Below are 8,680 nucleotides of genomic sequence, written 5' to 3' on the forward strand. Positions count from 1 at the left end.
TCTACCCTGTCTGTCTCCTCTCTCTACCCTGTCTGTCTCCTCTCTCTACCCTGTCTGTCTGTCTCCTCTCTCTACCCTGTCTGTCTGTCTCCTCTCTCTACCCTGTCTGTCTGTCTCCTCTCTCTACCCTGTCTGTCTGTCTCCTCTCTCTACCCTGTCTGTCTGTCTCCTCTCTCTACCCTGTCTGTCTCTCTCTCTACACTGTCTGTCTCCTCTCTCTACCCTGTCTGTCTCCTCTCTCTACCCTGTCTGTCTCCTCTCTCTACCCTGTCTGTCTCCTCTCTCTACCCTGTCTGTCTCCTCTCTCTACCCTGTCTGTCTCCTCTCTCTACCCTGTCTGTCTCCTCTCTCTACCCTGTCTGTCTGTCTCCTCTCTCTACCCTGTCTGTCTCCTCTCTCTACCCTGTCTGTCTCCTCTCTCTACCCTGTCTGTCTCCTCTCTCTACCCTGTCTGTCTGTCTCCTCTCTCTACCCTGTCTGTCTGTCTCCTCTCTCTACCCTGTCTGTCTGTCTCCTCTCTCTACCCTGTCTGTCTGTCTCCTCTCTCTACCCTGTCTGTCTCCTCTCTCTACACTGTCTGTCTCCTCTCTCTACCCTGTCTGTCTCCTCTCTCTACCCTGTCTGTCTCCTCTCTCTACCCTGTCTGTCTGTCTCTCTCTCTACCCTGTCTGTCTCCTCTCTCTACCCTGTCTGTCTCCCTCTCTCTACCCTGTCTGTCTCCTCTCTCTACCCTGTCTGTCTGTCTCCTCTCTCTACCCTGTCTGTCTGTCTCCTCTCTCTACCCTGTCTGTCTGTCTCCTCTCTCTACCCTGTCTGTCTCCTCTCTCTACCCTGTCTGTCTGTCTCCTCTCTCTACCCTGTCTGTCTCCTCTCTCTACCCTGTCTGTCTCCTCTCTCTACCCTGTCTGTCTGTCTCCTCTCTCTACCCTGTCTGTCTCCTCTCTCTACCCTGTCTCTCTCTCTCTACCCTGTCTGTCTGTCTCCTCTCTCTACCCTGTCTGTCTCCTCTCTCTACCCTGTCTGTCTCCTCTCTCTACCCTGTCTGTCTGTCTCCTCTCTCTACCCTGTCTGTCTCCTCTCTCTACCCTGTCTGTCTGTCTCCTCTCTCTACCCTGTCTGTCTGTCTCTCTCTCTACCCTGTCTGTCTGTCTCCTCTCTCTACCCTGTCTGTCTGTCTCCTCTCTCTACCCTGTCTGTCTCCTCTCTCTACACTGTCTGTCTCCTCTCTCTACCCTGTCTGTCTCCTCTCTCTACCCTGTCTGTCTCTCTCTCTCTACCCTGTCTGTCTCCTCTCTCTACCCTGTCTGTCTCCTCTCTCTACACTGTCTGTCTCCTCTCTGTACCCTGTCTGTCTCCTCTCTCTACCCTGTCTGTCTCCTCTCTCTACACTGTCTGTCTCCTCTCTCTACCCTGTCTGTCTCCTCTCTCTACCCTGTCTGTCTGTCTCCCCTCTCTCTACCCTGTCTGTCTCCTCTCTCTACCCTGTCTGTCTCCTCTCTCTACCCTGTCTGTCTCATCTCTCTGTCTGTCTCCCCTCTCTACACTGTCTGTCTCCTCTCTCTACACTGTCTGTCTCCTCTCTCTACCCTGTCTGTCTGTCTCCTCTCTCTACCCTGTCTGTCTCCTCTCTCTACCCTGTCTGTCTCCTCTCTCTACCCTGTCTGTCTGTCTGTCTGTCTCCTCTCTCTACCCTGTCTGTCTCCTCTCTCTACCCTGTCTGTCTCCTCTCTCTACCCTGTCTGTCTGTCTGTCTGTCTCCTCTCTCTACCCTGTCTGTCTGTCTCCTCTCTACCCTGTCTGTCTCCTCTCTCTACCCTGTCTGTCTCCTCTCTCTACCCTGTCTGTCTCCTCTCTCTACACTGTCTGTCTCCTCTCTCTACCCTGTCTGTCTCCTCTCTCTACCCTGTCTGTCTGTCTCCTCTCTCTACCCTGTCTGTCTCCTCTCTCTACCCTGTCTGTCTGTCTCCTCTCTCTACCCTGTCTGTCTCATCTCTCTACACTGTCTCCCCTCTCTACACTGTCTGTCTCCTCTCTCTACACTGTCTGTCTCCTCTCTCTACCCTGTCTGTCTGTCTCTCTCTCTACCCTGTCTGTCTCCTCTCTCTACCCTGTCTGTCTCCTCTCTCTACCCTGTCTGTCTCCTCTCTCTACCCTGTCTGTCTGTCTCCTCTCTACCCTGTCTGTCTCCTCTCTCTACCCTGTCTGTCTCCTCTCTCTACCCTGTCTGTCTCCTCTCTCTACTCTGTCTGTCTCTCTCTCTACCCTGTCTGTCTCCTCTCTCTACCTGTCTGTCTGTCTCCTCTCTCTACCCTGTCTGTCTCCTCTCTCTACCCTGTCTGTCTCCTCTCTCTACCCTGTCTGTCTCCTCTCTCTACCCTGTCTGTCTCCTCTCTCTACCCTGTCTGTCTCCTCTCTCTCTGTCTGTCTCCTCTCTCTACCCTGTCTGTCTCCTCTCTCTACTGTCTGTCTGTCTCCTCTCTCTACCCTGTCTGTCTCCTCTCTCTACCCTGTCTGTCTCCTCTCTCTACTCTGTCTGTCTCCTCTCTCTACTCTGTCTGTCTCCTCTCTCTACCCTGTCTGTCTCCTCTCTGTCTACCTCTGTCTGTCTGTCTCCTCTCTCTACCCTGTCTGTCTCCTCTCTCTACCCTGTCTGTCTCCTCTCTCTACTCTGTCTGTCTCCTCTCTCTACCCTGTCTGTCTCCTCTCTCTACCTGTCTGTCTGTCTCTGTCTCTCTCTCTCTCTGTCTGTCTCCTCTCTCTACCCTGTCTGTCTCCTCTCTCTACCCTGTCTGTCTGTCTGTCTCCTCTCTCTACCCTGTCTGTCTCCTCTCTCTACCCTGTCCCTCTCTCTCTGTCTGTCTCTACCCTGTCTGTCTCTCTCTACCCTGTCTGTCTCCTCTCTCTACCCTGTCTGTCTGTCTCCCTCTCTCTACCTGTCTGTCTGTCTCCTCTCTCTACCCTGTCTGTCTGTCTCTCTACCCTGTCTCTCTACCCTGTCTGTCTCCTCTCTCTACCCTGTCTGTCTCCTCTCTCTACCCTGTCTGTCTCCTCTCTCTACCCTGTCTGTCTCCTCTCTCTCTACCCTGTCTGTCTGTCTCCTCTCTCTACCCTGTCTGTCTCCTCTCTCTACCCTGTCTGTCTGTCTCCTCTCTCTACCCTGTCTGTCTGTCTCCTCTCTCTACCCTGTCTGTCTCCTCTCTCTACCCTGTCTGTCTCCTCTCTCTACCCTGTCTGTCTCCTCTCTCTACCCTGTCTGTCTCCTCTCTCTACCCTGTCTGTCTCCTCTCTCTACCCTGTCTGTCTCCTCTCTCTACCCTGTCTGTCTCCTCTCTCTACCCTGTCTGTCTCCTCTCTCTACCCTGTCTGTCTCCTCTCTCTACCCTGTCTGTCTGTCTCCTCTCTCTACCCTGTCTGTCTCCTCTCTCTACCCCTGTCTCCTCTCTCTACCCTGTCTGTCTCCTCTCTCTACCCTGTCTGTCTCCTCTCTCTCTGTACCCTGTCTGTCTGTCTCCTCTCTCTACCCTGTCTGTCTCCTCTCTCTACCCTGTCTGTCTGTCTCCTCTCTCTACCCTGTCTGTCTCTCTCTACCCTGTCTGTCTCCTCTCTCTACCCTGTCTGTCTCCTCTCTCTACCCTGTCTGTCTGTCTGTCTCCTCTCTCTACCCTCTGTCTGTCTCCTCTCTCTACCCTGTCTGTCTCCTCTCTCTACCCTGTCTGTCTGTCTCCTCTCTCTACCCTGTCTGTCTGTCTCTACCCTGTCCTCTCTCTACCCTGTCTGTCTCCTCTCTACCCTGTCTGTCTCTCCTCTCTCCTGTCTGTCTCCTCTCTCTACCCTGTCTGTCTCTCTCTCCTGTCTGTCTGTCTCCTCTCTCTACCCTGTCTGTCTCCTCTCTCTGTCTGTCTGTCTCCTCTCTCTACCCTGTCTGTCTCCTCTCTCTACCCCTGTCTGTCTCCTCTCTCTACCCTGTCTGTCTCCTCTCTCTACCCTGTCTGTCTCCTCTCTCTACCCTGTCTGTCTCCTCTCTCTACCCTGTCTGTCTCCCCTCCTCTGTCTGTCTCCTCTCTCTACCCTGTCTGTCTCCTCTCTCTACCCTGTCTGTCTCCTCTCTCTACCCTGTCTGTCTCCTCCTCTACCCTGTCTGTCTGTCTCCTCTCTCTACCCTGTCTGTCTCCTCTCTCTACCCTGTCTGTCTGTCTCCTCTCTACCCTGTCTGTCTGTCTCCTCTCTCTACCCTGTCTGTCTGTCTCCTCTCTCTACCCTGTCTGTCTGTCTCCTCTCTCTACCCTGTCTGTCTCCTCTCTCTACACTGTCTGTCTCTCTCTCTCTACCCTGTCTGTCTCTCTCTCTGTCTCTACCTGTCTGTCTCTCCTGTCTGTCTGTCTCCTCTCTCTACCCTGTCTGTCTCCTCTCTCTACCCTGTCTGTCTCCTCTCTCTACCCTACCTGTCTGTCTGTCTGTCTCTCTCTCTCTACCCTGTCTGTCTCCTCTCTCTACCCTGTCTGTCTCTCTCTCTGTCTGTCTCCTCTCTCTACCCTGTCTGTCTCCTCTCTCTACCCCTGTCTGTCTCCTCTCTCTACCCCTGTCTGTCTGTCTGTCTGTCTCTCTCTCTCTCTACCCTGTCTGTCTCCTCTCTCTACCTGTCTGTCTGTCTCCTCTCTCTACCCTGTCTGTCTGTCTCCTCTCTCTACCCTGTCTGTCTGTCTCCTCTCTCTACCCTGTCTGTCTGTCTCTACCCTGTCTGTCTCCTCTCTCTACCCTGTCTGTCTGTCTCTCTACCTGTCTGTCTCTCTCCCTGTCTGTCTCCTCTCTACCCTGTCTGTCTCCTCTGTCTCTACTACCCTGTCTGTCTCCTCTCTCTACCCTGTCTGTCTCCTCTCTCTGTCTGTCCCTGTCTGTCTGTCTCCCTCTCTCTACCCTGTCTGTCTCCTCTCTCTACCCTGTCTGTCTCCTCTCTCTACCCTGTCTGTCTCCTCTCTCTACCCTGTCTGTCTGTCTCCTCTCTCTACCTGTCTGTCTGTCTCCTCTCTCTACCTACCTGTCTGTCTGTCTCCTCTCTCTACCCTGTCTGTCTCCTCTCTCTACCCTGTCTGTCTGTCTCCTCTCTCTACCCTGTCTGTCTCTACCCTGTCTGTCTCCTCTCTCTACCCTGTCTGTCTGTCTCCTCTCTCTACCTGTCTGTCTGTCTACCCTGTCTGTCTCTCTCTACCCTGTCTGTCTGTCTCTCTCTCTACCCTGTCTGTCTCCTCTCTCTACCCTGTCTGTCTCCTCTCTCTACCCTGTCTGTCTCCTCTCTCTACCCTGTCTGTCTCCTCTCTCTACCCTGTCTGTCTCCTCTCTCTACCCTGTCTGTCTCCTCTCTCTACCCTGTCTGTCTCCTCTCTCTACCCTGTCTGTCTCCTCTCTCTACCCTGTCTGTCTGTCTCCTCTCTCTACCCTGTCTGTCTCCTCTCTCTACCTGTCTGTCTGTCTCCTCTCTCTACCCTGTCTGTCTCCTCTCTCTACCCTGTCTGTCTCCTCTCTCTACCCTGTCTGTCTGTCTCTACCCTGTCTCTCTGTCTACCCTGTCTGTCTCCTCTCTCTACCCTGTCTGTCTCCTCTCTCTACCCTGTCTGTCTCCTCTCTCTACCCTGTCTGTCTCTCTCTACCCTGTCTGTCTACTCTCTACCCTGTCTGTCTCCTCTCTCTACCCTGTCTGTCTGTCTCCTCTCTCTACCCTGTCTGTCTCCTCTCTCTACCCTGTCTGTCTGTCTCCTCTCTTTACCCTGTCTGTCTGTCTCCTCTCTCTACCCTGTCTGTCTCCCTCTCTCTACCCTGTCTGTCTCTCTACCCTGTCTGTCTCTCTCTCTACCCTGTCTGTCTCCTCTCTCTACCCTGTCTGTCTGTCTCCTCTCTCTACCCTGTCTGTCTGTCTCCTCTCTCTACCCTGTCTGTCTCCTCTCTCTACCCTGTCTGTCTGTCTCCTCTCTTTACCCTGTCTGTCTGTCTCCTACCCTGTCTGTCTCCTCTCTCTACCCTGTCTGTCTCCTCTCTCTACCCTGTCTGTCTCCTCTCTCTACCCTGTCTGTCTCCTCTCTCTACCCTGTCTGTCTCCTCTCTCTACCCTGTCTGTCTCCTCTCTCTACCCTGTCTGTCTCCTCTCTCTACCCTGTCTGTCTCCTCTCTCTACCCTGTCTGTCTGTCTCCTCTCTCTACCCTGTCTGTCTGTCTCCTCTCTCTACCCTGTCTGTCTCCTCTCTCTACCCTGTCTGTCTCCTCTCTCTACCCTGTCTGTCTGTCTCCTCTCTCTACCCTGTCTGTCTCCTCTCTCTACCCTGTCTGTCTCCTCTCTCTACCCTGTGTGACGACCCTCCCACTCTGTCTGCCGTATTCTGTCTTTGTTCTTGTTTCCTTATTAGGATGCCGGTGGGCGGAGTTGAGAGGGTCGTCAGCTACATGGGAAACACCTGGGCCAGGTGTCTCCCAGGATAAATAGACCTCTTCCACATTCATGGAGGAGACTCTCTCCATGCAGACACCTGTTGTAGATTGTGGTGTGGTTCTTGGTGGCCTTTTGTTTGTGTGCTTTGGCACCTTTCAACACCCTGCATTATCACATTCATGCATGCAAAACACTCACTTACACTACGGACTACTGATTACACACACCATTGGATATTTTCCTTAGTTGCTTTAGTTAATAAATATATCTTTTGTTACTCCTTATCTCCACGTTGTCTCCCTTTGTTACGGGCTTTGAGCCGGTTCGTGACAAGTGGGGGCTCATCCGGGATCTTTGAACTATTGGTTTGGGAGACCGTGGAGGTACGTGTTTGGTTTGAATATGGTGTTTGAGTGTGATCGGCCCAGTATTGGTTGCCTTTGTTGTTTGGTTTGTGTGCTGCGTTGGAGAGAGTATAATGGTTAGTTTCCAGGCCTTGCCTAGCCTGGAAACTCTTGTTCTACTTTCTGTTGGGAAGTCAGTCTGAGGAGGTGAGTAAATCGGCTGTGTACCTCGGTAGGAGATTTGTGTAGGGTAGTGGAACTTGCTACCCGGAGCTATAGCCTTTTTCCCCTGATAGGTTTAGCGACGTGTTTCATTTTTTGGAATATGTTGGGCATGGTTAATGTTTGTTATTTTTGTGTGGTGTCTGTGGACTGAGCAGTTGTCTCGGGGCACATCCGTGGCTTGGTGGAATTTGCCAGCATGCTGGGGAGTTCTATTTCCTTGCCAGCGGGCTACAGTGCATAAATTCCCACCGCAAATCTGCACGAAGACTAGGGTTGAGTTATTGTAGGTTTTGGGGAAGCTCCATATCTCATCTCTCTTCTGTGGTGCTCAGGGTGATTGTCAATTCTCGGGTTGTGTTTTTGTGTGATTATGGCGTCTTATGTAGATAAGTTCATTCGCTCTCCATCAGAGGAATTGTTAGATTTAGGTACTAAAGAACAGCTGTTGAAGGTCGCGGAACACTACAAGGTTGAGATTAGTGATAAACGTCTAAAGAATTCTATTAGGTTGATATTGAAAGCCAATCTGATGGAGAGTGGTATTCTTGAAGTTACCACCGGGCCAGCCTCTGCTGAGGATTTGTTGTCTCCCCATAACGTTACAATGGCCATTCCATCGGTTAGTCCTAGTAGCCTTCTTTTTGAACAGCAGAAAGAACTGCTTTTGTTACAGCTAGAGCATGATCGTGAGAAGCTAGAGCATGATCGGCAGCATGATCGTGAAGCTAGAGCATGATCGTGTGAAATATGAAAAGGAATTGGCATTTAAACAATATATGGAGCGTGCTAAAATCAAGTTGCAACAAGAACGTATAGAGTTGATTAGGGAAGGAAAGATCTCAGGGGAGAGTTTGTTTTGGGAAGGTGACCCAGATTTACCTAGGGGTAGTTCCGCTTTGGTTGTGCCCCAGAGACATTTGATATTGTTGGGAACTTGCGGTTATTGCCTCGGTTTAATGAAAGGGACCCGAGACATTCTTTTCGTTGTTTGAGCGGGTTGCTAACGCTAGGAGTTGGCCTGATTCTGACCGCACTTTAATGTTGCAGTGTGTGCTGACTGGTAAAGCGCAGGAAGCATATTCAGCTCTTAGTGTACACGACAGTGCCAGTTATGATAAAGTTAAAACAGCTGTGTTACAGATTTATGAATTGGTCCCTGAGGCTTACCGCCAACGATTTAGAACTTTAAAAAGGGACGATAACCAGACTCATGTTGAGTTTGCGCGACAGTTATCTTTACAGTTTAATCGCTGGTGTTCTGCCTCTGCAGTTGTGACTTTCAAGGGCTGTGTGATCTGATTATGTTAGAGCAATTTAAGGACACAATTCCTGATCGTATTGCCACTTATATTAATGAACAGAAAGTAAAGAATGTTGCTGAAGCTGCGGTTTTGGCGGACGAGTATGTGTTGACTCACAAAAGTGTCTTTGCAAAACCCCGTATTCGGAAAGAGTGGGGCGTTCGGATAGATTTGGGCTTCGCTCACCGAGATACTTTGATTCTCGGGCAGAGTTCTATTCAACTAGGGTTGAACCTGACTCCCATGGTAAGGCTGACTTTGGGCAGGAGTGTCACTACTGTCAAGGTTCAGGTCATTGGAAAAACGAATGTCCACTTCTCAGGTCAAAGGGTGCTTACGCTAAATCTAAGCCTGCTGCGTTAGCTGCACCTGTTCCACATCAGTTCATTCTT

Source organism: Oncorhynchus gorbuscha, unplaced genomic scaffold (assembly GCF_021184085.1).
Source record: "Oncorhynchus gorbuscha isolate QuinsamMale2020 ecotype Even-year unplaced genomic scaffold, OgorEven_v1.0 Un_scaffold_541, whole genome shotgun sequence".
NCBI lineage: Eukaryota > Metazoa > Chordata > Actinopteri > Salmoniformes > Salmonidae > Oncorhynchus > Oncorhynchus gorbuscha.